This window comes from Physeter macrocephalus, chromosome 18 (genome assembly GCF_002837175.3).
Source record: "Physeter macrocephalus isolate SW-GA chromosome 18, ASM283717v5, whole genome shotgun sequence".
NCBI lineage: Eukaryota > Metazoa > Chordata > Mammalia > Artiodactyla > Physeteridae > Physeter > Physeter macrocephalus.
In genome coordinates, this window is record NC_041231.1 from 98280801 (window position 1) to 98303888 (window position 23088).

Genomic DNA, 23088 nt, shown 5'->3' on the forward strand with positions numbered 1-23088 from the left:
AGCGGCATCCAGGCGGTATCCAGGCCGTCCTGTGAGGGAGGGTATGAGGACCTCCACAGAGAGCCAGGAGGCTGGGCGTGCTGGTCTGGGCACTGCAGAATCTCTTTGAGCTTTAGTTTCTTTGTCCGTAAAATAAGGAGGGTGAACCTGGTGCTCTTATTGTCCTTTCCAGACCCATAACTCTGGTTCTAAAGCACTTCAGTCTTGGAATGCGGGCACCCCAGGACCCAGGACTCATGGAACAATCAAATGTAAGTGTTTAAGGAAGAGACCTTCCATTAGAGTGCGCATTACAAACACTAAAAGTAACATAGGATAGCAAAAAGGGGAGCCTTTTTCTTCTTTTTTCAACTCTAGCTCATTCTCATTTACCGCCAACATTGCCCTGAATCTGTATCATTCTTTGTTAAAACTTACCGCCTCCAAGAAGCTGCCTGGATCAACTCCACTGATGTCTGTGTTCCTCCCTGTGGCTTGGTTAGGAACGTGGCCTCCAGAGCCAGGCTGCTGCGGTTTGTATCCTGTGTGACCTTGGGCAAATGACTTAAGTGAGTGCCTCAGTTTCCTTCTCAGTAAAAAGGGATAATAACAGAACCTACTTCACAGGGCCATCGTGAGGATTCAATTAGTTTATATATCAATACATAAGCACCCACTACCTAGAAACAATTTGTGTTAGCACAGAATTGAGTGTATTTTCCACATGTTGACATGTTTTATAGTTGCTTCCAAACATCTTTGGAAGAACTGTCCTCTAACTGGTGTAAAAGTTCTGATGGAGGACTTTCTCCTAATTTGAAACAGATTGCTCTGGGAAGCAGCAAGCATTTACCAAAGACTCTGTGCATGCAGGGCATTATTTTGGCACTGGGAAAGGACACCAGTTAGAGGACAAAGTCCTCCATCAGAATTTTTATCAAGGATGGTCCGCCCTTATTGTCAACTTGGATGTTTGTTGGAGAGTTGTCACCTTCTTGTTTGCCTTGTTCCTCGGAAGCCTTGTTTCATATTTTGCCTGAAAATGTCCTGTAGCTGCGCCACCCTGGTACCTCGGGACTGCTCTGTACTGGGCTTCAGATTACAGGTTAAAAGTAGCCTGCTCACTTTCTGAGGGGGACCAGAGGAGGCAGGAATACAGTGGGAGTGGACAGGGTGGTGGGCTAGAGGTGAGAGCCCCCCACAGATGTTGGCATCCACTGAGAGGGCTCGGGGCCCAGGGATCCCCAAGATTATAAAAATCCTGAATTCATGTCATGGCTCATGTGTCTTTGCAAAGGTCTGCTGCTGCTACGTTTCAGCAGCATTGACAACTAGAATCCTGCAGATTGTTCCTTTTGTGATTATAAACTGTCTCTGGAGTAGCATGATGTGGGCGGCTGCAGTTTATAGAACTACTTGGACGAATCAGCCTGCTCCTCAAAGGAACACTCGCTTTACAGTCTTCCAGACTCTTTCTTGAAAAACAACATGATATGTCAGTCTGTTTGGGAGGAAAGGAGAAGAGAAAGGGCATCATCCAACTCAGGGACATGAAGAAATACCAGAGCACAAGCCAGCCCTGAATAGAATTCAGCAGGAACTGTCTTTTATGCATCTCCCTCTCTGCTCTCTGGGCCTTCTCCTCATTCCATGGTCTCCATTCTTCTGTCAGACGCCCACTCCCTTCATGTATTCTCAAGACCCTAACCCACCAAAACCAAACCTTAAACCCTCTACTCTCAGGAAAAGTGCAAATCTCACCCTTTCATGGCTTCATTATAAGGGTGGGCTTTGACAAAAAACCAAGAGACCTGGGTTCAAATTCTCACTCTTCTGCTTCCTAGTTGTCTAAACTATTGCAAATTGCCTGACCTCTCCTATGTACAATACAGGTCATAACACTCACCGTACCTGGTAGTGTGCTTTCAGCTGCAAGTAGCCAAAAAGCAAACTCAAGTAGGTTTAACCAAAAGGAGATATATTGACCCACGTAATCGGAAGTTCAAAGGTGGGACAGGCTGACTGAACCCTGGTGTCAGGGGCCCAGGTTTCTTCTGCATCTCTGCCTTCCATCCTCAGTGTCAGCTGCATCTTAAGACTGGCTTCTTTCACAATCAGGGTGGCTGCCAGCAGGACAGAGAGGGCAATGCCCTCGACCAAGAACTGATAACTGATACCAAGGGAATGCTATGTGCTGATTGGCTTAGGCCTGGGTTCTTAAACCAATTACCAGCAAGGTAGGGACATGATTACCATGATTGGTATACAGACCAGTGGTTCTCAAACTTGAACATCGTCAGAATTACCTGAAGGATTTATTAAACCACAGAAACTCAGTGCCAGAGTTTCTGATTCAATAGGTCTAGAGAAGAGCCTGAGAATTTGCCTTTCTGACAAGTTCTGAGATAACACTGAAGCTGCTGGACCTCTCTTTGAGAACCACTAACATAGACTAATCAGGGCTACCCCTGGACTGCGGTCAGTTCTTCAAATTGCACAGTGAAGAAAGAGCGAAATGGATGTTGCAGAGTTAACTGTGATATTCAAAATCTTGTGGAGTAAATGGGGAGATTGTTACAGTAATTTATTGCTGTGTAACAAAATGCTCCAAAATGTAGTGGTTTAAAACACCAATTTATTACTATTTCTAATAGTTCTGTGGATTGGCTGGGCTCAGCTGGGCAATTGTCACTTAGGGTCTCACATGTAGTTGTAGTCAGATGTTGGTTGGGGCTGGAATCACCCAATGGCTACTTTGAGTTGGATGCCCAAGATGGCTTCTTCATTCACATGCCTGGTACCTGGCATGGGGTGGCTGGAATAGCTGAGGACTGGCTGGGCATCTCTTTCTCCATTGAGCCACCCCACATGGTTAGCTTGGGCTTCCTCACAACATGGCAGTTTTAGCAGAATTGAATTTCTTTTTTTAAAAAATTTAAGTATAGACTATTTACAATGTTGTGTTAGTTTGAAGTGTACAGCAGTGATTCAGTTTTACATATATATATATGTTCTTTTTCAGATTCTTTTCCATTATAGGTTATTACAAGATTTTGAATAGAGTTCCCTGTGCTATACAGTAGGTGCTTGTTCTTTACCTATTTTATATATAGTAGTGTGTGTATGTTAATCCCAAACTCCTAATTTATCCCCCCTCCCCACCAAGAATTGGATTTCTCACATGATGGTTGACTTTCCCCAGAGTGACCGTCCCAAGAGACTGAGGCAGAATCTGTAAGGCTTCTCCTAATCTAGGCTTGGAAGCCACAGAGTGTCACTTCTGCCCTATTCTACTAGTTACATGTGAGTCACAGGGCCAGCCCAGATTCAAGGGAAGGGCTCTGCACAAGGGCATGAATATGCAGAGGCAAGGGTCATTGAGGGGCCATCTTAGGGACCAGCTACCCCAGGGATTAAAGGAGATCATTCATGTAAAGTCCTGAATATGAATGTAAGTGAAGCACTTAACATAAGTCAGTGCTCAGGAAATGAGTATTATTATGATTGCTGTTCTTTTCAGGGGACTTTGCTTGTTACACTTGCTCTGTTAATTTAGGAATTTAAGACTTTCTCAACTAGCAAAGGATTTTCAGGTGCTAGCCAGCAGGTGAGGTACTATTTTCTCAGCGAGTGATCTTTCCAGGGTCCCCCAAAACCATATCCCCAAGTAACTATTTCCTTAACTAGGAGTAAGACCCTGCACTCGCAAGTATTTCCATGATACAGTGGAAAGGTACCTTTTCTATTGGCTTCCACATGGCTCCTATACTAGAATGTTGGCTTTTGATGAGGCTCCTATAGACTGGCTGATTTTACTGGTAATTATGACAGCTCTTTTCTTCTGTTTAGTACTTCGGTAAAAGCTAGTCCACCGATGTCCTTATTCACATTTCAGTTACGGAAAGTCTCTGGAACAACAGTGATACAGTTACTCTGTATCACTCCCAGTCAGGCACCTCCACTCGGAAGACAAATACACTTTCCCAATTTGAACAACACTTTCCATCACTTAGCTCCAGAATAGTCTGGTAGATGGAACAATTTTTCTTATTTCTGCCAAACATGTACCTATATATCTTAACTTTCTACTTACCAGGTTGTTTTCCCCCTTTCCTTCAGAGCATTGAGAGTGAGTTGGGTTTTTATTCAACTGTGTGACCCAGAGAAACTTGAGGGGCTCTCCATTTCTGCGTGTTGTTGGGAGTCAGGGGGTGGGGGGAACAGGTGCAATCTAGAAGAATCTACAGGTTCAGAGGGAAGAAGCAAGGGGAACCTGAGGAACTAGAATGTTTCGTCTGTCAGCTAATGTACCCCTGCAGCCCTGCCAAGCTCTGATGTGTTTAGACTTGAACTTCACGGGGAAGGTCGCATAAAAGCAAGTTCCTGGGATTTGTTCTGTAGTCTGAGTAGTCTGGAGTTTTCTCGCTGGGCTATTTCTGTACAAAAAGCTGTCTGGAACCATCTGAGAGTCACTAACCACTGCAGTTTACTGTAATATATTTTCTAGTCACTTTCCGTTGCATCATTTCCCCTCCATTTTATGCTTAAGAGAATGACTGTGTGTGTGCTTGTGTACGTCCGTGCGAGTGTGTGTTGTGTGTGTTCCAAAGTTATGTTACCATGGAGAGTTATTTGTAAAAGGCGTCTTATGAACCACTTCAGCTGACGTATAAAACTGCATTTCAGAAATCAAAGCTCCTCTTATATGCATAGACTCTGCCTGGAAGGACATGTGAAAAAGTGGTAAGAGTAGCTGCCTCTGGGGGAGAGAACTAGGGGGTCAGTGGCTGAGGGAGACTCACTCTTCACTGTGTATTATTTAATTTTTTTTACCATGAGCATGTAATACTTTTTAAAAATAAAATCTGGAGATTCAGTGCCAAGGCTTCTTTTGGAAAATATTCACTGACTCACATGTTCCCTTTGACTCCTGTACTCAGCTCCCCGGGAAGAATTTGGGAATCTCTGAACAATCATGGGCTGAATATTGAAGGTAGAATCTGACTGCCTTCTTGGGTGCACATGACACATCTTCAAGGATACTTTCCTCACCCCTGTCCATTGGGATGGGTAAAGGGGGTTGAGTGGAGATACCATGTCTGTCAGATTCAATAGTAATCAATAATGGCTTTAAACATTCTTCCTGACAGTATCACAAAGAACACGCAGCTGGTGGTGAATGTAACAGCCCACTGAGTGCAGGGAGTGAAAATATACATGATCCCTGAGGTTCTGTCAAGCCAACTCAAAACGGCTCATCCAGGTTGGACAGGGAAACTCCACACCTGGTCATGTCGAAGAATGAACCCTTTCATAAACACTTTCATAATGTGTCTACACATGTTTTGATTCCCCAACAGACAATGGCTCTGACTTCAGAAGTTGTGGTAACCTTATTGTGTATTTTCATCTTTTCTGTGCTGAACGGATGACCCACTTGCAAACCAAGAGTGCAAATTACAGATGAACATCCCAACTGCATTTCATTTTCCGGCCTCACTAGACTGGGAGTCCATGAAAATAAAGAGTGTCAACACAGCACCTCTCATGGACGGTAGGTATTCAATGTGGGCTAACTGGATTGTGCTGGATGCAGTTCTGTTCACTGGAAATCATTAGCCAGCTCAAGAGGGAGGAAAATGGAATGAAAAAGAAAAACATTGCCCATCACAAAAATAACTCAAGAACTGTGCAGTCTGCCAACATCGGTCATTTGTGTTGAACTTGCTTTCAGCACTCTGTTAAATATACCACACCCTACCGCGGAAGCGATTATTCCTTTCCTTTTGAGTAGCAAAGTAGTGGGAACTAGAAAAACTTCTGAGAATTTGGCAAGGGTTACAGTAAATGTTTCCAGTCAATCTGGCAAAGGTGAGGATGGCAGAGGGAAATCCATCTATTCATAGTGCTTTAGTGTCACCTGTTCATTAAAGGCTACCTTTTGGAGGTTGAAGCCATGCTTTCCTGTACCCGAGACAATGCCTGGACCTCGTACACTTGGCTGACAACGTAATTTTGCCGCACAGGTTATTGTTGTATTGTTCCAATATGTTTGAAATGATCATGGAATTTCATGTAATGCTGAACGTGTTCCCTTGGGAAACATTTTATTTTGCACACAGAGCCACCCGGTCTGAAAGTTCCCTGCTGGGGACATTGCGCTACTCCATTGAACACAATGGGGCAGATGTTTCAGAGGATTTCAGTACAGTTGAGAGAAATTTGCTGACCGCCAACCATGTGCCAGACCCTTCCATGAGTTTTTCACGTCTTCATGTGTTGTGGACAGCCACTCCGTAAGGCTGACGTCATTGACTGCTATCCAAGGGCAGAAGCTGGAGCGCAGGGAAGTGAGTGCCTTGCCGAGTGTGTTCCACTGTAGGTGATAGAGCTGGAATGCTGCAAACCCAGGCCATCCTGGTCCAAATGCAAACTTCTTTTCCTATAGCAGTGACACTGACTTCCAATGCCTCCTTGAGGCTGAAGATCAAGGTGTGCTCATAGTTTGGACATGGCTTTCAGGGAGGATGCCCAGACCATGGATGGGACATTGATGAGAATGAGAACTTAGATTTTTTTGGCGGGGGGGTCCACTAATTGATAATACAATGGCATCTGGAGAGTTAGAGGTGGGATTCCCGCTAATCTAATAGCAAATATATAGAGACTGCACTATAGGGGCAGGATTGCAATCTCTAGAAAGACTGAGGAGGAGATAACAGGGCAGCCCCTTAGTCATGGAGGATATAAGGTTTCATGGCTGGACTTCCCTGGTGGCGCAGTGGTTAATAATCCGCCTGCTAATGCAGGGGACACTGGTTCGAGGTCTGGTCCGGGAAGATCCCACATGCTGTGGAGCAACTAAGCCCGTGCACCACAACTACTGAGCCTGCACCCTAGAGCCCGCGAGCCACAACTACTGAGCCCGCGCGCCACAACTACTGAAGCCACGCACCTAGAGCCTGTGCTCCGAAACAAGAGAAGACCCCGCAACGAGAAGCCCGCGCACCGCAATGAAGAGTGGCCCCCGCTCGCCGCAACTAGAGAAAGCCGGCGCACAGCAACGAAGACCCAACACAGCCAAAAATAAATTAATTAATTTTAAAAAAAAGTTAGGGAAAAAAAAAGAGCTTCATGGCTTATGTCCTTGACTCAGAATCGAGGGATCAAAGGGTTCAAGATGGAAACCCACAGGGAATATGACAATGGCCAATGACTAGAACCAGGTCAGAGGAAGACCGGCACTGGCCTGCTGTGTGGCAGGCACTATTCTAGTTATCACGGAAACAGCCATGAACAAAACAGATGAAGTCCTTGCCCTTATGGAGGTAGAGTATAAAGAGAGACAATAAATAAACAAGTAGTTAACAAATACTGATAAATCACATAGAAAACAGTTCAGCCGACTAAGGGGGATAGAAATCTTGTTGATGGTGGTGCCTGCTATTTTACATAAGGCAGTCAGGAAGGGCCACTCGCTATGGGACAAGTGAGCTGAGACTTGAAAGCAGTGAGGGAGCAGGCTGTGCAAATATCCGGGAGAAGAGATTTACAAGCAGAAGGGACAGTAAGGGCAAAAGCCCTGAGGCAAAAGGGTACTTGGGGCGTTGGAGGAATAGCAGAGATGGGCTTCCCAGGTCGGGTTCCCCAGGGAACAGTGTCTGAGTTGGGGATTAGCACACAGGTTGTTTATTAGGGAACGCTCTTGGGGTCAACCTGTAGAAGGGAAGGGAGGGCAAGGAAGCAGGACTGGGCAGAAGAAGAGCAAGAGCTGTGATGGTCTCAACAAACGCCTCAGACCACCAGCCAGGAGTTCTGGAGATAGGATGACCCTTCAGGGCTGCCCCACATTGAGCAGAGGGGCTGAGCTCTCGCACCCTGGTGTCCATCAGCCGTGGGCGCCATGGGAAAGGGGCGGGAGGGGGTGGGGGGCCGTCTCTCCTCCTCCAAGGCATCCTCCGTGCCTGTCAGCCAGCAGCACACCCAGCGCTAAGTCCTCAGTTCTTGAAGGTTCTGGGTGGCCCCTCCCACCATCCACTGCATGCTGGTGTGATTGGAGCAGAGTGAACAAGGAAGTAGTGACAGAAAATGAGCTCAGAGAGGCGTCCAGGGGCCAGGGGGCCCCTTTAGGGGCCAGGCTGTGAAGGCCCTTAGAGGGCTTGGTGAGGACTTGGACCTTTATTCCACTGGAGGTGGGAAGCCATTGAAGGTTTTTTGAAAGTAATGCTAAGCTCTAGCTTATGTTTTAAGCTGCTCGCTCTAGCAGCTAAGTGGAATCGACCGTAGATGAGCAAAGGGGGTGGGGGGAGAGGGTTAGGAAGACTCATTCAGAGATAGTTGCGATAAAGAGGTGACGATGGTTTAGATCAAAATGGTACTGGTGGTGGTTGTGAAAAGTTGTTGGATTTTGGATATATTTTGAAGGTAGAGCCAATAGCATTTGCTGAGGGATTGGATGTGGGGTGTGAGTGAGTGAGAGGAAAAACAGAGACAGCTCTACTGTCCTCTGGAGTCTAGGACACTAGAAAGGATGGAGACACCCTTTACTGGCATGGAGAAACCTGTATGTATTAGTTTCCTGTTGCTGCTGTAACAAATTGGCACAGACTTAGTGGCTTAAAACAACATAAATTTACTCTCTTACAGTTCTTGAGATCAGAAGTCTAAGGTCAAGGTGTTGGGAGGGTTATGTTCCTTCTGAAGGCTTTGGGGAGAATACATTTCTTAGCCTTTTCCAGATTCTAGAGGCTGCCTGCCTTCCTTTGCTCATGGTCCTTTCCTCCATCTTCAAAGCACATCATTCTAACCTCTGGTTCTGCTGTCATATCTCCTTTTTCTCTCTTTAACTCTGATCCTCCTGCCTCTATCTTATAGGACTCTTGTGATGACATTAGCTCCACCCCCCACATAATCCAGGATAATCTCACCATCTCAAGATTCGTAACTTGATCACATCTGCAAAGTCCCTTTTGCTATGTAAGGTGACATGTTCATAATTCTAGGGATTAGGACATGGACATATTTGGGGGGCCATTATTCACACTGCAGGAAGAGCTGGATGTGCAAGGTGGAATCAGAGCTTAGCTGTGCATATGTTAAATTTGAGATATCTTGTAATATCCAAGTGGAAACATCAAGTCAGCAGTTGGGTAAATGAGTCTGGAGTTCAGAGGAGAGGTCCCAACTGAAATATGAATTCGGTAGTTTTCACAATATATTTAAAGCCACATGACCAAAGATATCACTTAGGGACTGAATGCAGAAGGAGGAGAGGAGAAGTCCTAAGACTGAGTCTTGGAATATTCCATTGCTTGGGGATCCATAGAAGAGGAGGAACCAGCAGAGGGTGACAAGGGCGGCGGGAGGAGAAGCCTGAGAGAATGGTGGTCCAGAGGCCAAGCCAAGAAAGGGGTTCACAGCAGAGAGAACAGTCAGCTGCTGAGCGGTCAAGTAAGATGAGGACTGCGCAGCACTCTTCAGACTTGGCTGGTGACCTTGACGTGAGCAGTTCAAGGCCGTGGTGGGATGAAAGCCTGACTACAATGGGTTCAAGAGATAAAGGGAGGAAAGGAATTGGAGACAACTGGTATCAACAACCTTCTGAGAGTTTTGTTGGAAAGAAGAGCAAAGAAGTGGGTCAGTAGCTGGAGTGAGTTTGGGCTCAAGAGAAGGCCGATGAGCCTAGGGTCTTCCAAGGACAGCTCCAGTTCCAGAGTCTGGACTGGGCGAAGTCTGGGGGTGAGCACACAGGGGGCCCAGCTGAAGCTTGGGGAGGAGGGGGCCAAGCAAATCCTGCTGTGTTGAGTGACGGGAGCAAGGAAAGACTAATACAGATGTGCCTCTCTTTGTACAATGACTGTCTTCCTACAGATGCTGAGAAGCTGGCTATGGATTGAGGCTTTTGGAAAATTTGATCCTATTTTAACTACACAGGAAATTATTTAGAGGGCACGGGGTGATTTTTTAATGTGGAAAATCCTTTCCAAATGTAACTATTATGAGAATGTCCATGTATCAGTTTTCCCAAAAACTGAGTACACCTCTCATTACACTTTTAGTTCCCCACCAACATCGAGTATGAAAGGAAATATAATTATATAATATTTTCTTCAAAGGATGGATCTTAAACTTTTTTTTTTTTTTCAACCGAGGCATTCACAGGGCAACTGTGAGATGATAGAATGGCACGTAGTTTGAAAAAGCTAAAACACGGGGCAGGAAAGTCATTTTCCAGATGTCACTGAATAAACCTGGCCAAGCCTGGCAATGAAGCAAGAGAACAGGAATTCAGGGCCAGAAGGCCAGTTGCCCTCAGGACCCAAGGGAGATAGATGCACATTAAGAGCCATAAGCAGGGGGGGGTGTTAAAAATTCAAGGACCAGAGTCTAATATATAAACAGGACCTGGATAGCAGCCTGGGGCATGGGGACAGACGACACCCCAGAATGCCTGCAGCATGGCCGGGCTAACAGCTTTGGTTTACACTAAGGAGATGGTGCCCCCCACCCGTGCTTGGAGACTCAAGGCTGTAGAGTATCACCTTGGAAATGAGATCTTCAAAATCAGCCAGATATACCCAGAGAAAACCATAATTCAAAAAGATACATGCACCCCAGTGTTCACAGCGGCACTATTTACAGTAGCCAGGTCATGGGAGCAACCTAAATGTCCATCCACAGAGGAATGGAGAAAGAAGATGTGGTGCATATATACAATGGAATATTACTCAGCCATAAAAAGGAATGAAATTTGGTCATTTGTGGAGACATGGATGGACCTAGAGACTGTCATACAGAGTGTAGTAAGTCAGAAAGAGAAAAACAAATATTGTATATTAATGCATATATGTAGAATCTAGAAAAATGGTATAGATGATCCTGTTTGCAAAGCAGAAATAGAGACACAGACGTAGAGAACAAATGTATGGATACCAAGGAGGAAAGGGGGGTGCGAGGAATTGGGAGATTAGGATTGACACATATACATTATTGATGCTATGTATAAAATAGACAACTAATGAGAACCTACTGTATAGCACAGGGAACTCTACTTAATGCACTTTGGTGACCTAGATGGGAAGGAAGTCCAAAAGGGAGGGGATATGTGTATATATATGGCTGATTCATTTTTCTGTACAGTAGAAACTAACACAACATTGTAAAGCAACTATACTCCAACAAAAATTAATTAAAAAAACAAAATCAGCCGGCCTCCTCAGGGCCTTTGATGCACAGTTCCCTCTGCATGGCTGACTCAGCCCTTCCCTGCACCCCTGGCTGACTCTTCCTCATCCTTCAGGTCTCATCTGAAATGTCACTTGGTCAGGAAAGCCTTTTCTGAGTGCCCCAGCCAGCCTCGTTCTACCTGAATCCATTTGCAGGGCCAATTAATTTGAAAGCTACAAATATTTTTTTCTATCCCAACCTTAGAATAAAATTTTTTAAAAATGTTTTAAAGAAGGTAAGCATCTCATTCTAATCAGGTATTGCTGAGGCCATGACCAGTGCTTTGTGAGCTAGGCCAATTGTGTAGACGCTGGAGCCCAATATAAGATTCTGGGCCGGGCTTCCCTGGTGGCGCAGTGGTTGAGAGCCCGCCTGCCAAGGCAGGGGACACGGGTTCGCGCCCCGGTCCAGGAAGATCCCACATGCCGCAAAAAAAAAAGATTCTGGGCCCTTCCAGGTCTCGGAGTTAAGGTCCATAATGTTTCTGCCTGAAGCACTCTTCCTACAAAGGTCTAGAGAGCCTGCTCCCTTTTTTCTCTAAGTCTCTGCTAAGCATCATCAGAGTCCGTATTCCTGAACTCTCCACAAAGAATGGCAAATGCACCCAGGCCACCGCATCCCCATCCCTCTAACCTTAGTTTGTGGTTCTCCACAGCCTCTGCTGGCATTTTCATACGTCTGTTTATTGGCCAACTTCCCCCTTCCCATGAGGGCAGGGAGTGTCTTGTGCGCTGTTGTATCCCCAGGGCCTGACGAGGAACAAGTGCTTGATAAATATTTGTTGAATGAATGAGTGGATTAGTCAATGTCAGACAACGGGGAGGGCAGGCTGCCCGGATACTGACCTGCCCATCACAGCCCAGCCCCTAGCCCCCAGTCCCCAGGCCTCCAGGTAAGGAAAATCCTCCAGACTTCCCCTCACCTCCTTTTGTTGCTTTTTCTGCAGCATGGAGGTGGTCTCCTGGCCTCTTCTCCATTTCTTGGTTTGGTTCTCACCTTGTCCTGGCCCTGATTTCCCCGTACCTCTTGGATTAAAGCAAGGCTCTGGCAGCCTGTTCACGCACTGCTGTTCTCCAGCAGCTCCCCTCTGGCTCCATCCCGCCAGTGCTTAATGTTGTACACCTCTTTATCTGTTTTCCCATTTTATGGCTCATTTGTAATAAAAATGGATTAAAATAAGTCTGCCACCGATTGGCTCCAATTTTTACATACAAGAAACAAACTCAATGGCTCTATCATTCTAAAGAAGTCCCGATTTTGGTTCAATAGGACTGTCCTCTCTGAGTTGGCCTAAGTTAAGACAATTCTAACTCCCGCATTTTTCACACATTTATTATGGCTTAAACTGGGCAATCTTCCTCACCCTGATCTCCATGGGAAAACTGGAAAAAACAAAATGATCAGATTGGGCGCCATCATGATACAATGACAAAAAAGAGAAACTTTTAAATGCTTCTTTGAACCTGCCTGCAGGATCTGGAGGACAGCAGAGGGCCCACTGCTTCTCTGTACAGTAAGAGGGGAGCTGAGGCTTCCTAAAGAGTAAAACCAGAGCTGTGCTCAAAGGAGGAACATCCTTTTCTTGATTTATGATTGGACTGACCTTGGACCCTGAGGAAAATTGTCTCTGTAATGTGTTTACTTCATAGATAACTTAAAGAACATAGCTCTTACAGGTGGGAAAATAAATCAAAATTAGGGGGCTCATGTTCAGCTTCTATCACGGGAGCTGTATTAGTCAGGGTTCTCCGGAGAGATAGAATCAGAGGGGGAGAGAGAGAGAGAGATTTATTACAAGGAATCAATTCACCAGGTGATGGCAGTTGAGAAGTCCCAAGATCTGTAGTCAGCAAGCTGGAGACTCAGGAAAGCCAATAGCATAAATTCCAGTCTGAAAGCTGGCAGACTTAGACCCAGGAAGAGCCAAGTTTCAGTTTGAGTCTGGAGGCAGGAAAAGACCAATGTCCAAACACAAAACAGTTAGACAGAGAGTTCCCTTTCACTGGCAGAAGGGTCAGCCTTTTTGTTCTAGTCAGGTTTTCAACTGATTGCATGAGGCCCACCCACATTGGGGAGGGCAATCTACTTTGCTCAGTCCACTGATTCAAATGTTGATCTCCTTCCAAAACACCCTCACAGAAACACACCCAGAATAATGTTTGACCAAATATCTGGGCCCCCAGGGCCCAATCAAGTTGGCACACAAAATTAATTATCACAGGAGCACAGACTAATGATGAGACAAAGAAGCATGTTCATGTTGGAGGTTCTATCAATACCTGAGTTTTCTGGATGGAAAGGAACCTAAGAGGGAAACTCCCTCTTACACAAAGGAGTGTGATTATCTGCCTGAGGACTTTCCCTGCCTGCGGGAGCACACTTCCTTTGAATGGCTGGAAGGTAGGGAGCTACTGCCCCAGGGGGAGCAGCCTTCAACCAATGATGATTGCAAGTTGGTAGAGAAATACCCCGATTTCCTCACCTCTCTCATCAAGCAAATCTAATGTATATTCTATACCACCTGCCAGAGGAGCTTAGTGGAATTGGGCCCTAGTTGTCCAAGGGTAACTCATCCTCATTAATGTACCTTATCCAATTCCTTTTCTTGTCTAATCCTACCCTCCCCTACTGGGGCTACCTGAAATCACCTCCAAAATAAACTACTTGCACTCAGATCACGCCTCAGGGTCTGTTTCTGGGGAAACCAGACCTAAGATAGGGGATAAATTGGACTTACTGATGAATTCACTTTACCTGGGTTTAGGGTTGAAATTCATACTACATGGTCCTCCAAAAAAATTTTACCTGAAATTTTGGTGTAATGTAGGCCAGGGTAGTAAATTATGCCTGGGAAAAATAAGTACAACTCTTCTCTGATAAACATATTTTAAATCCAAACCTCAAAAAATTATCAGAGATAGATTTCCAAGGAATATGAGCTCACAATAAATATATCTCAGAACATACAAGGAAACAAGCCCTCATGCACAAGAGTTAGCAAAATCAGAATGAAATTTTTTAAGTGAAAAAATATTCATCCAGAGATTCAGTGCAATCCCTGTCAAAATCTCAGCACATTTTTTTGAAAAAATTGACAAGCTCATTCCAAAATCTACATGGAATTGCAAAGGGCATAGAAAAGTCAAGAATTTTTGAAAAAAAAAAAAAAGAGAAGAAAGGAATTACACTAACTGATTTCAATGTAGCTGTAAAGCTACAGTAATTAAGACAGTGTTGTACTGGTGTAAGAACAAGCATATCGATTAATGGAATATGGTAAAGAGTCCAGAAACAGATCTTCCCATATATAGCGAATTGATTTCTGACAAAAGTACCAAAATAATTCAATGAGCTAAGGATATCTTTTCAATAAAATGTGCTGGAAAAACTGGATAACCACATGGAAAAAATGAGCCTTGACTTTTACCTCACCCCAAACCCCAGGATTAACTTGAAATAACCAAAGACCTAGCTAGACCTAAAAGCTAAAACTATAACACTTCTAGAAGAAAAGATAGGAAAAAGTGTTCGCAATCTTGGATGAAGCACTTGAAAAATGCTCAACGTTTTTATTAATCAGAGAAATGCAAACTAAAACCACAAATTAAATCCACTAGAATGACCAAAATTTTAAAAACTGACAACACCACCAAGTAAGTGTTGGCAAAGATGTAGAGCTGGTGGAAATACAAAATGGAACGACCACATTGGAAAACAGTTGGGCCATTTCTTATAAAGTTACACTAATCATATGAGCCAGCAATTCTACCCCTTTTACTTTACTCAAGAGAAATGAAAGCATATGTCCACCCAAAGACTTGCACATGCGTGTTTAAAAGCAAAACAAAACTGAAATTAACCAAAATGTCTGTCAGCAAGTGAATTGATAGACACATTTTGGTATGTCCATATAATGGAATACTACTCAGCAATAAAAAGGAACAAGCTATTGGTATACCCAACATGGATGAATTTCAAAAACATTACACTGTGTGAGAGAAGACAAATACCAAAGAGTATACACTCTATGATCCCATTTTTTATGAAATTCTAGAAAAGAAGAAAGCAACCTACAATGACAGAAACATTCTCAATCTCATACATAATTTTTAAAAGGCAAAGTAAAGGGCTTCCCTGGTGGCGCAGTGGTTGAGAATCCGCCTGCCGATGCAGGGGATACAGGTTCGTGCCCCGGTCCAGGAAGATCCCACATGCTGCGGAGCGGCTGGGCCCGTGGGCCATGGCCGCTGAGCCTGCGCATCCGGAGCCTGTGCTCCGCAACGGGAGAGGCCACAACAGTGAGAGGCACGCGTACCACCAAAAAAAAAAAAAAAAAAAAAAGTATATTGCACATGATTAATAATATAATGCAATAATAAAACAGAGATGAAAAAAAAAAGGCAAAGTAAAACCACAACTAGATATGGTTTTTCCATCTGCAGGATGACCAAAGTATGTGCTTTGAATAAAGCACAAATCTGTAACAGAGGTCAGAGTTGGAGTCTGGGAACTGACTGCAGAGGACCATGAGAGAATATTTTGATTATGGTAGTCAATACCCAAGAGTATACATTTGTCAAAATCCAACAAAATGTACACTTAAAGTGGATTTTATTGTAAGTGAATTATCCATCAACCAGGAGAATGGTGAGTTGCTGTTTAATGATTATAGTTTCAGTTGGGGAAGATGAAAAAGTTCATCTTTTTCATGTGGTGATAAATGGTACTTAATGTGAATTTCTAAAACAACAATGTGAATGTACTTAATGCCATAGAACTATACACTTAAAAAATGACTAAAATGGTAAATTCCATATTATATATATATATTTACCACAATAAAAAGAATTATATCTCAATAATATTGATTTTGCAAAAATGAAAAGAGGGTGTCCAAAATAGAAGTTTGAAAAAGAATGAAATACAATGTCTGGAAATGAATACATAATATTTGGAAATACCTATGGAGGATCTACTAAATGTTAGCAAGATGTCAGACACTGTCAAAGAAGACAAAAATAGCAGCTATAGAGTAGAAAAATAGTTGGAATTAAAAGCCAGAGTTCTAGCACCTGCACAGTTCCCTGTGTGGCCTGGTCACGTCACTTTTCCTCTTTGAGCTTCAGCTGCCTCACCAGTAACACGTGGGTGATGGACTGGCTTGCACCCAAGGGCCCTCCGGCACTGCTAACACTCTCTGCTTTTATGTCCATTTGGGGTTTACTTCCTTATAGAGTGAAAGATGGAAAAGGAAAGATCCAAAGCTTGGGTCAGACAGACCTAAAGCATGCTTTAAAGAAGTGAACATTTGCATTCATGAAAATAATGATTTGTCTTAAAGAAGTCATGCCAATTTGTTTGCTTTTTTTCAGTTAATTTTTACTAAGCACTCATGGTTTGCACCCAGGCTTATCTCTCTCTTTCTCTCTTTGTCTGTCTGTCTCTCTCTCTCCAGCCCTCCCTCCCTCTCTCTGTTTTTTTCTTTCTTGTGACTCAAAAGCCTGTGTACCAACCCTCCCCCAAACCTGCTCTACCAAATGTCACAGTGACCTGCTTCCTCATCGCCAGTTCCAAAGCAATCTTCATCTTACCTGAATTCTTGGCCAAACGCTGATAACTCCTCCAATCTACTAAAATTTTCAACTCTTCTCTTCTGGGCTGCCAGTCTGTCTGAATCTCCTCCTGTGTCCTAGACGGCTCCGTCTCAGCCTCCTCTTATTCTCTTCATCCCAGATTCCAGGGATTGACAGATGTTTTCTGTAAAAGGCCAGATGGTTAATATTTTAGGCTTCATGGGCCACAGGGTCCCCACTGCATATTCTTTCTTTGTGTTTTGTTTGTTTGTCTGTTGTTGTTTAAAACCCTTTCAAATGTGAAAGCCCTTCTTAGGTGAGCGCTCCTGCTCTACGTGGGTCCCCCACTCGCTCTGGGGTTCTTCCTGGGCCACCCCACCCACTGCCGTTGCTCCAACGCCCATCTGTAACCCAACGGCCTCAATAGCGATGCCCTTTAAGTTCCATCTTCCCATCGAGGGGTGTAAGGATGCCCCATTTTCTGCATTCCAAGAAAAATTATAGCTGTGCAAAAGAGAAAAGGGCAAAGTACACGAACAGACGATTTACAAAATAATAAATGTCAACGGCTTTAACGCATATGAAGGTTCTCAACCTACACGATAGAAGAAAGGCAAAGTCGAACCACAATGAGATGTTGTTTTTCAATCTTGCAGGCTAACAAAAATGAAAGAGTGATAACAAAAAGTGTTGATGGGGTATTGGAGAAACAAGCATCGTCCCTTTTGGTGGACGATTTAGCATTATCTATCAAAATATAAAATGCACATATCTTCTGACCCGAGAGGTCCATTTTTAAGTAGTTATATGAGAAAGGCAGAATGGAGAATACATGTGTGGCGTGTTACTACTTGTATACGGAAGGTACGGGGAGAATATGTGCATAAACAACAGCTTGTTACAAGTGGTTAGGGCGGGGCAGAAACTGCAGTGGTTGGAGTCAAGGGTGGGGAGAAACTGACTTTTTCACTGTAACTTTTTGCATTGTTAGAATATTTTTGTCTTATGCATATAGTATTTTTACCAAAAAATTAACGTAAGTAAATGAGTGGATAGATAGATAGATAGATAGATAGATAGATAGGTAGATAGATAGATAGATAGATGATAGATAGAAGAATCTTATAAACAAAAAGAGAGAAATAGTTGAGGTAGAAGGGGCCATAAGGGCCATCTTACCCAACACCACCTTTTGCGGATGAGGAAACCGAGCCCAGAGCAGTTCTGACTTTTCTAAGATCTTACTGTTACTGGCTGAGATTGAACTTGAGTCCAGGCCTCCAAATTCCAATCCAGCACTGGTCCCTCTACACATACTACATCACATCTCTAAGCTGACTCCCTTGATTCAGGAAGTTCATCTACATAATTTGAACTTGAGGAAGAAATAAGGCATTTATAAAATTGAACATTTGCAATGTATTTTCTTTAAAAAAAAAAAGTCCTCTCTTGTATTTTTAAAATTACCGAAGTACAGGCATACCTCATTTTATTGCACTTTTCTTTCTTGTGCTTCACAGATACTGTGCTTTTTTTTTTTTTCTAGCAAATTGAAGGTTTGTGGCAACCCTGCATTGAGCAAACCTATTGGTGCTGTTTTTCCAACAGCATTTGCTCGCTTCATCGCTCTGTGTCACATTTTAGTAATTTTCACAATATTTCAAACTATTTTACTGTTATATTTGTGTTGGTGATCTGTGATCAGTAATCTTGTACTATTGTGAAAAAATTATGACTTGCTGAAGGCTCAGGTGGTGGATAGCATTATTTAGCAATAAGGTATTTTTAAATTAAGATATGTACATTTCTTAAGACATAATGCTACTGCATACTTAATAGACTACACTGTAGTGTAAACATAACTTTTATATGCACTGGGAAACCAAAAATTCATGTGACTCGTTTTATTGCGATATTTGCTTTACTGCGGTGATCTGGAAATGAACCTGTCATAATCACCGAGTTATGGCTGTATTAGATGATTTGGTATCTAGAGAACTGGTAGAAAATTTAAATAATGCAGAAGTGTATTGTAGCGTTGTTTCCCCAACAAACATTCCACCCTTCTCCATCATGTGGCAGCCTTGAGTGATTTGCATGGGACGGATCGCACTCCCAATTCCAGGGGACACCCTGATTGATCCAAGCAGGCCTCCTTGCTACAGTCATTTATTTAGAGTATATAGGCCTTAGCCAATCAGCATTTGCCATTCCCCTGGCCACAGAAGTTCATTCGGGATTGATCCAATCAGTGTCAAACCTGAAAACTTTTGCTGAGAATTATGGGACACAAACACATTCTGCCTCTGGATTCCATGGGGTACATATGAGAAGCTTGGAACTGCTGCAACATTTTTGCTACCATGAGGGAAACTTGTCTAAGAATTCAGCTGACACAACAGAAGGCAGAGTAGAGAGGTAGAAAGAAACCAACTCCTTGAAGACATTATTAAGCTGCCAGATCACACCAGACCTCTGAACCTTCCAATTACATGCGCAAAAGTCCCCCATTGGTATTAGAGCTAATTTGAGTCAGGTTTTGTTACTTCTCCATGAAGAGACCTAAATGATACATATTTAAAGTAAAGAAGTGCAAGTCCTCCCACTTCCACCATGTCTAAAGAATAACTACTCTAGGGCTTCCCTGGTGGCGCAGTGGTTGCGCGTCCGCCTGCCGATGCAGGGGTCGCGGGTTCGTGCCCCGGTCTGGGAAGATCCCACGTGCCGCGTAGCGGCTGGGCCCGTGAGCCGTGGCCGCTGGGCCTGCGCGTCCGGAGCCTGTGCTCCGCAACGGGAGAGGCCGCAGCAGTGAGAGGTCCGCGTACCGCAAAAAAAAAAAAAAAAAAAAAAAAAAAAAGGTGGCCGCTGGGCCTGCGCGTCCGGAGCCTGTGCTCCGCAACGGGAGAGGCCGCAGCAGTGAGAGGTCCGCGTACCGCAAAAAAAAAAAAAAGAATAACTACTCTAAATGATTTGGTGTGTGTCCTTTTTTACACACACATATGTATAATTTTTTTAAATAATCAATTATACTACTCACATTCCTTTACAACCTGTGTTTTACCTACTCAGTAATGTGACATGGGTAGTTTCCCAGTCAATACAAACAAAACTACCTACTTGCTGCACAGTATCCCAGGGTGTGGCTGTAACATTTATCAAACTATCCTTCCAATTTAGAATTTTAGATTTAATCTCTATATTATAATAATGCTGTGAGACAGGGAGTGATTATACCTGTGGGCTCTGGAATCAGATTTACATCCTGGCTTCACTAATTATTTGCTGTGAAAACTTAACTACCCTAAGCCTCAGTTCCTTTTTCTGGAAAATGAAGGTAATTATAGACCTACGCTCAGCAGGCCATCTTGTGCAGAAGACGAGGAGGTCCATGTAACGTACCTGGCGTGGGATCTGGCACACTGCGCTCTGTTAAGGTAAGAGGCTGTTATTTTCACTGGAATCAGTTCCTAAAATTGCACTCTCTGGTCACAAACATATTTACCTTTGAAATTTTGATAGAAGCTGCCAATTGCCCTCCAGAAATAAACCAAGTTACACTTTCCCTCAGAGTGCCCTTTAACCTCCACCATTACCAACACTAGATCTTTTCCATTTTTGCTAATCCAGGAGGCAAAAAAATGTCACTCATTGCTTTTTTTTTTTTTTTTTGCCGTGCGCGGGCCTCTCACTGTTGTGGCCTCTCCCGCTGCGGAGCACAGGCTCCGGACGCACAGGCTCAGCGGCCATGGCTCACGGGCCCAGCCGCTCCGCGGCATGTGGGATCTTCTCAGACCGGGGCACAAACCCGTGTCCCCTGCATCGGCAGGCGGACTCTCAACCACTGCGCCACCAGGGAAGCCCACTCATTGCTATTTTAATTTGCATTTCTTAGATCACAGGTAAGCCCTCTGATTGTTTATCAGCCACTTGTTTTGCTAATAGGCAAATCGCTTGTTCATCTCCATTGCCTCCGTTCCTTGAATTTGTATTTCTCTTTCTAGCTCTTTGTGTGCACTGAGGATACTAAACCTTAGTCTAATATTTGAAATGTAAATATTTTATTGTAGCCTGTCATATGTCTTTTAACTTTTTTTTAATTTAAATTTTAATTTTTGGCTGTGTTGGGTCTTCGTTGCTGTGCATGGGTTTTCTCTAGTTACAGCGAGCAGAGGCTACTCTTTAATAGCGGTGTGCGGACTTCTCATTGTGGTGGCTTCTCTTATTGCGGAGCACGGGCTGTAAGGTGCGTGGGCTTCAGTAGCTGTGGCGCGCGGGCTCAGTAGCTGTGGTTCGCGGGCTCTAGAGCCCAGGCTCAGTAGTTATGGAGCACAGGCTTAGTTGCTCCACGGCATGTGGGATCTTCGGGATCTTCCCCGACCAGGGTTCAAACCCGTGTTGCCTGTATTGGCAGGTGGATTCTTAACCACTGTGCCACCAGGGAATTCCCATTTTTTTAAACTTTTTAAATGCCTTTTTTTTTTTTTAATGTAGTCAAATCTTGTCTTTTTTTTTTTTTTTTTTTTTTTCTTGTGGCTTCTGGATTGTATGTTTTCGGGATAGTTTTTGTTCAGGATTTCTGATGCACATTTGGCTTTTCTATTTAGAACAGGGTTGCTTCTGGGTTTGTGGCATATCATGGGCTTTTTTTCTGGAATGATCTGGGCCTCCTGGGCATTATTATAGGCTATTAACTCCTTGGTGGGAGAAAGGCTTATAATGCCAAGCCCTGGGGGCTTGAAACTGTGTCCACAGCGCCCCCTCCTGGGCACCACAGGACACCCACCCTAGAACAGGCCTGGGGCAGGGAGGGTTGTCTCTGGCCTTCAGTTAGTTTAGTATTTACTGAACTACTGAGCATGGTATTTAGCTGTGGACTACAGGTATGATACAGGCTATAGAAACAATAGTGTTCCTGCCCCAAAGGCACCTGGAGGGTAATGAAGGAAACAGACACAGAAAAATCCTTTCAGTTTTTTTCCTAATGCCTGATTAATCATCTACCTTCACAAAACATTTAAGTATAGACAGTGAGGTTGACTAGCTTACTTCATTTACTATTCCAGAATTCTACCTTTAATTTCTCTTTGTATCCCACCCAGCACAATGTCTAACGTGCAATGGTGTTAATGAACAAATGAGCAATTTTTTTTTTACAAATTCCACTTTTAAAAATTACTAAGTGTGGCAACAATTAATGTTTCTACTTTAAAACTTAGATGCAAGGAATTGCTAAGCTCGAAACAAAGAAAAACCCAGGAGACATTTTTTACATTTGAGGACACGTATATTATGAGGACAAAATCATTGTCACTTGGCTAATCCCGAGCAGTAGATGCTAATTGTTGGTAAGGAATCTCACTGAACTTCCCGATCTCTTGACCTTTCCTCTTGGCCTTGGTTCAAGGAGGTGAGTCTTGCACTGGGTTCAGTTTAAGGATTTAAAATAAATGTTTGAGGGAATTCCCTGGCTGTCCAGTGGTTAGGACTTGGCGCTTCCATTGCAGGGAGCGCGGATTCGATCCCTGGTCGGAGAACTAAGATCCCACAAGCCACTCAGTGTAGCCAAAAAAAAAAAAAAATTAATAATAATAATAAATGCTAGAGAAAAAAAAGTCTGTGGAGGAAAAAAACATCGACATCATAGTGATGGAAGCGAGTGGCCTCTGGAAAGAAGTGGGCATGTCGGGAAGCAGGAGGCAAAGTGGAAGAGAAGCAGGTCGCTGCCTCTGCAATGCTGCTCCTGATGAGATCAGAGCAGGCCAGCAACCAAGCGCCCAAAACAGCGGCAAGTGCCTTGTCTCCTTTCACTCCTGCAGCAGCTTTGTGGTGTAGTTATCATTCTCCCGACTCTACTGATACAGAAACTTGGGTTTAAAGAGGTTAAGCTGGGGTTAAGGTGAAGGTCTCAGGGCCCACACTCCTAACTACCACTTCCTCTCAGCAAGTTGTACTCGTATGTCTGTCACTGCGCTATGGGCCCCTCGAAGGCAGACATTTTATGTGCATCTTGCAGGTAGGTTTTCTAATTTTTTTTTTTTTAATGGGAGAATATAACAATGGCTTGCCAAATCAGTTGATTTTGATTCAGGAAAGCACATCATACTCCCAAAATACATTTTCCTTGTTATTCAGCATAATATTTATTTGAGGGTGATAACTCATTGAATCAAGACCTATTCAGTTAGAATTATCAAACACTTAGCGCTTATTCTTTGCCGGGCACAATTTCACTTGATCTCAGTATATTAACTCACGTGATCCTCCCAGGAGCCCTCTAAGCAGAGCAGCAGGCTACAGCCGTGCAGGTTGT

General features: G+C 43.8%; 1 long non-coding RNA gene across 2 annotated transcripts in view; it reads left to right on the top strand.

Annotated features, from left to right (window-relative positions):
* The window catches only part of LOC114484305 (uncharacterized), an 11861-nt gene extending 3788 nt beyond the window's left edge, over positions 1 to 8073 (top strand). The window contains exons 2-5 of one of the 2 annotated variants that reach the window (XR_008615783.1): positions 173 to 251; positions 5429 to 5533; positions 6102 to 6329; positions 6789 to 8073. This is a non-coding gene — a long non-coding RNA (uncharacterized lncRNA). Of the gene's footprint in view, positions 1 to 172; positions 252 to 4300; positions 5534 to 6101; positions 6330 to 6788 lie in introns of those variants that run through there. The other variant, XR_003677012.2, reaches the window with a different exon arrangement.
* Positions 8074 to 23088: the final 15015 nt, after the last annotated feature.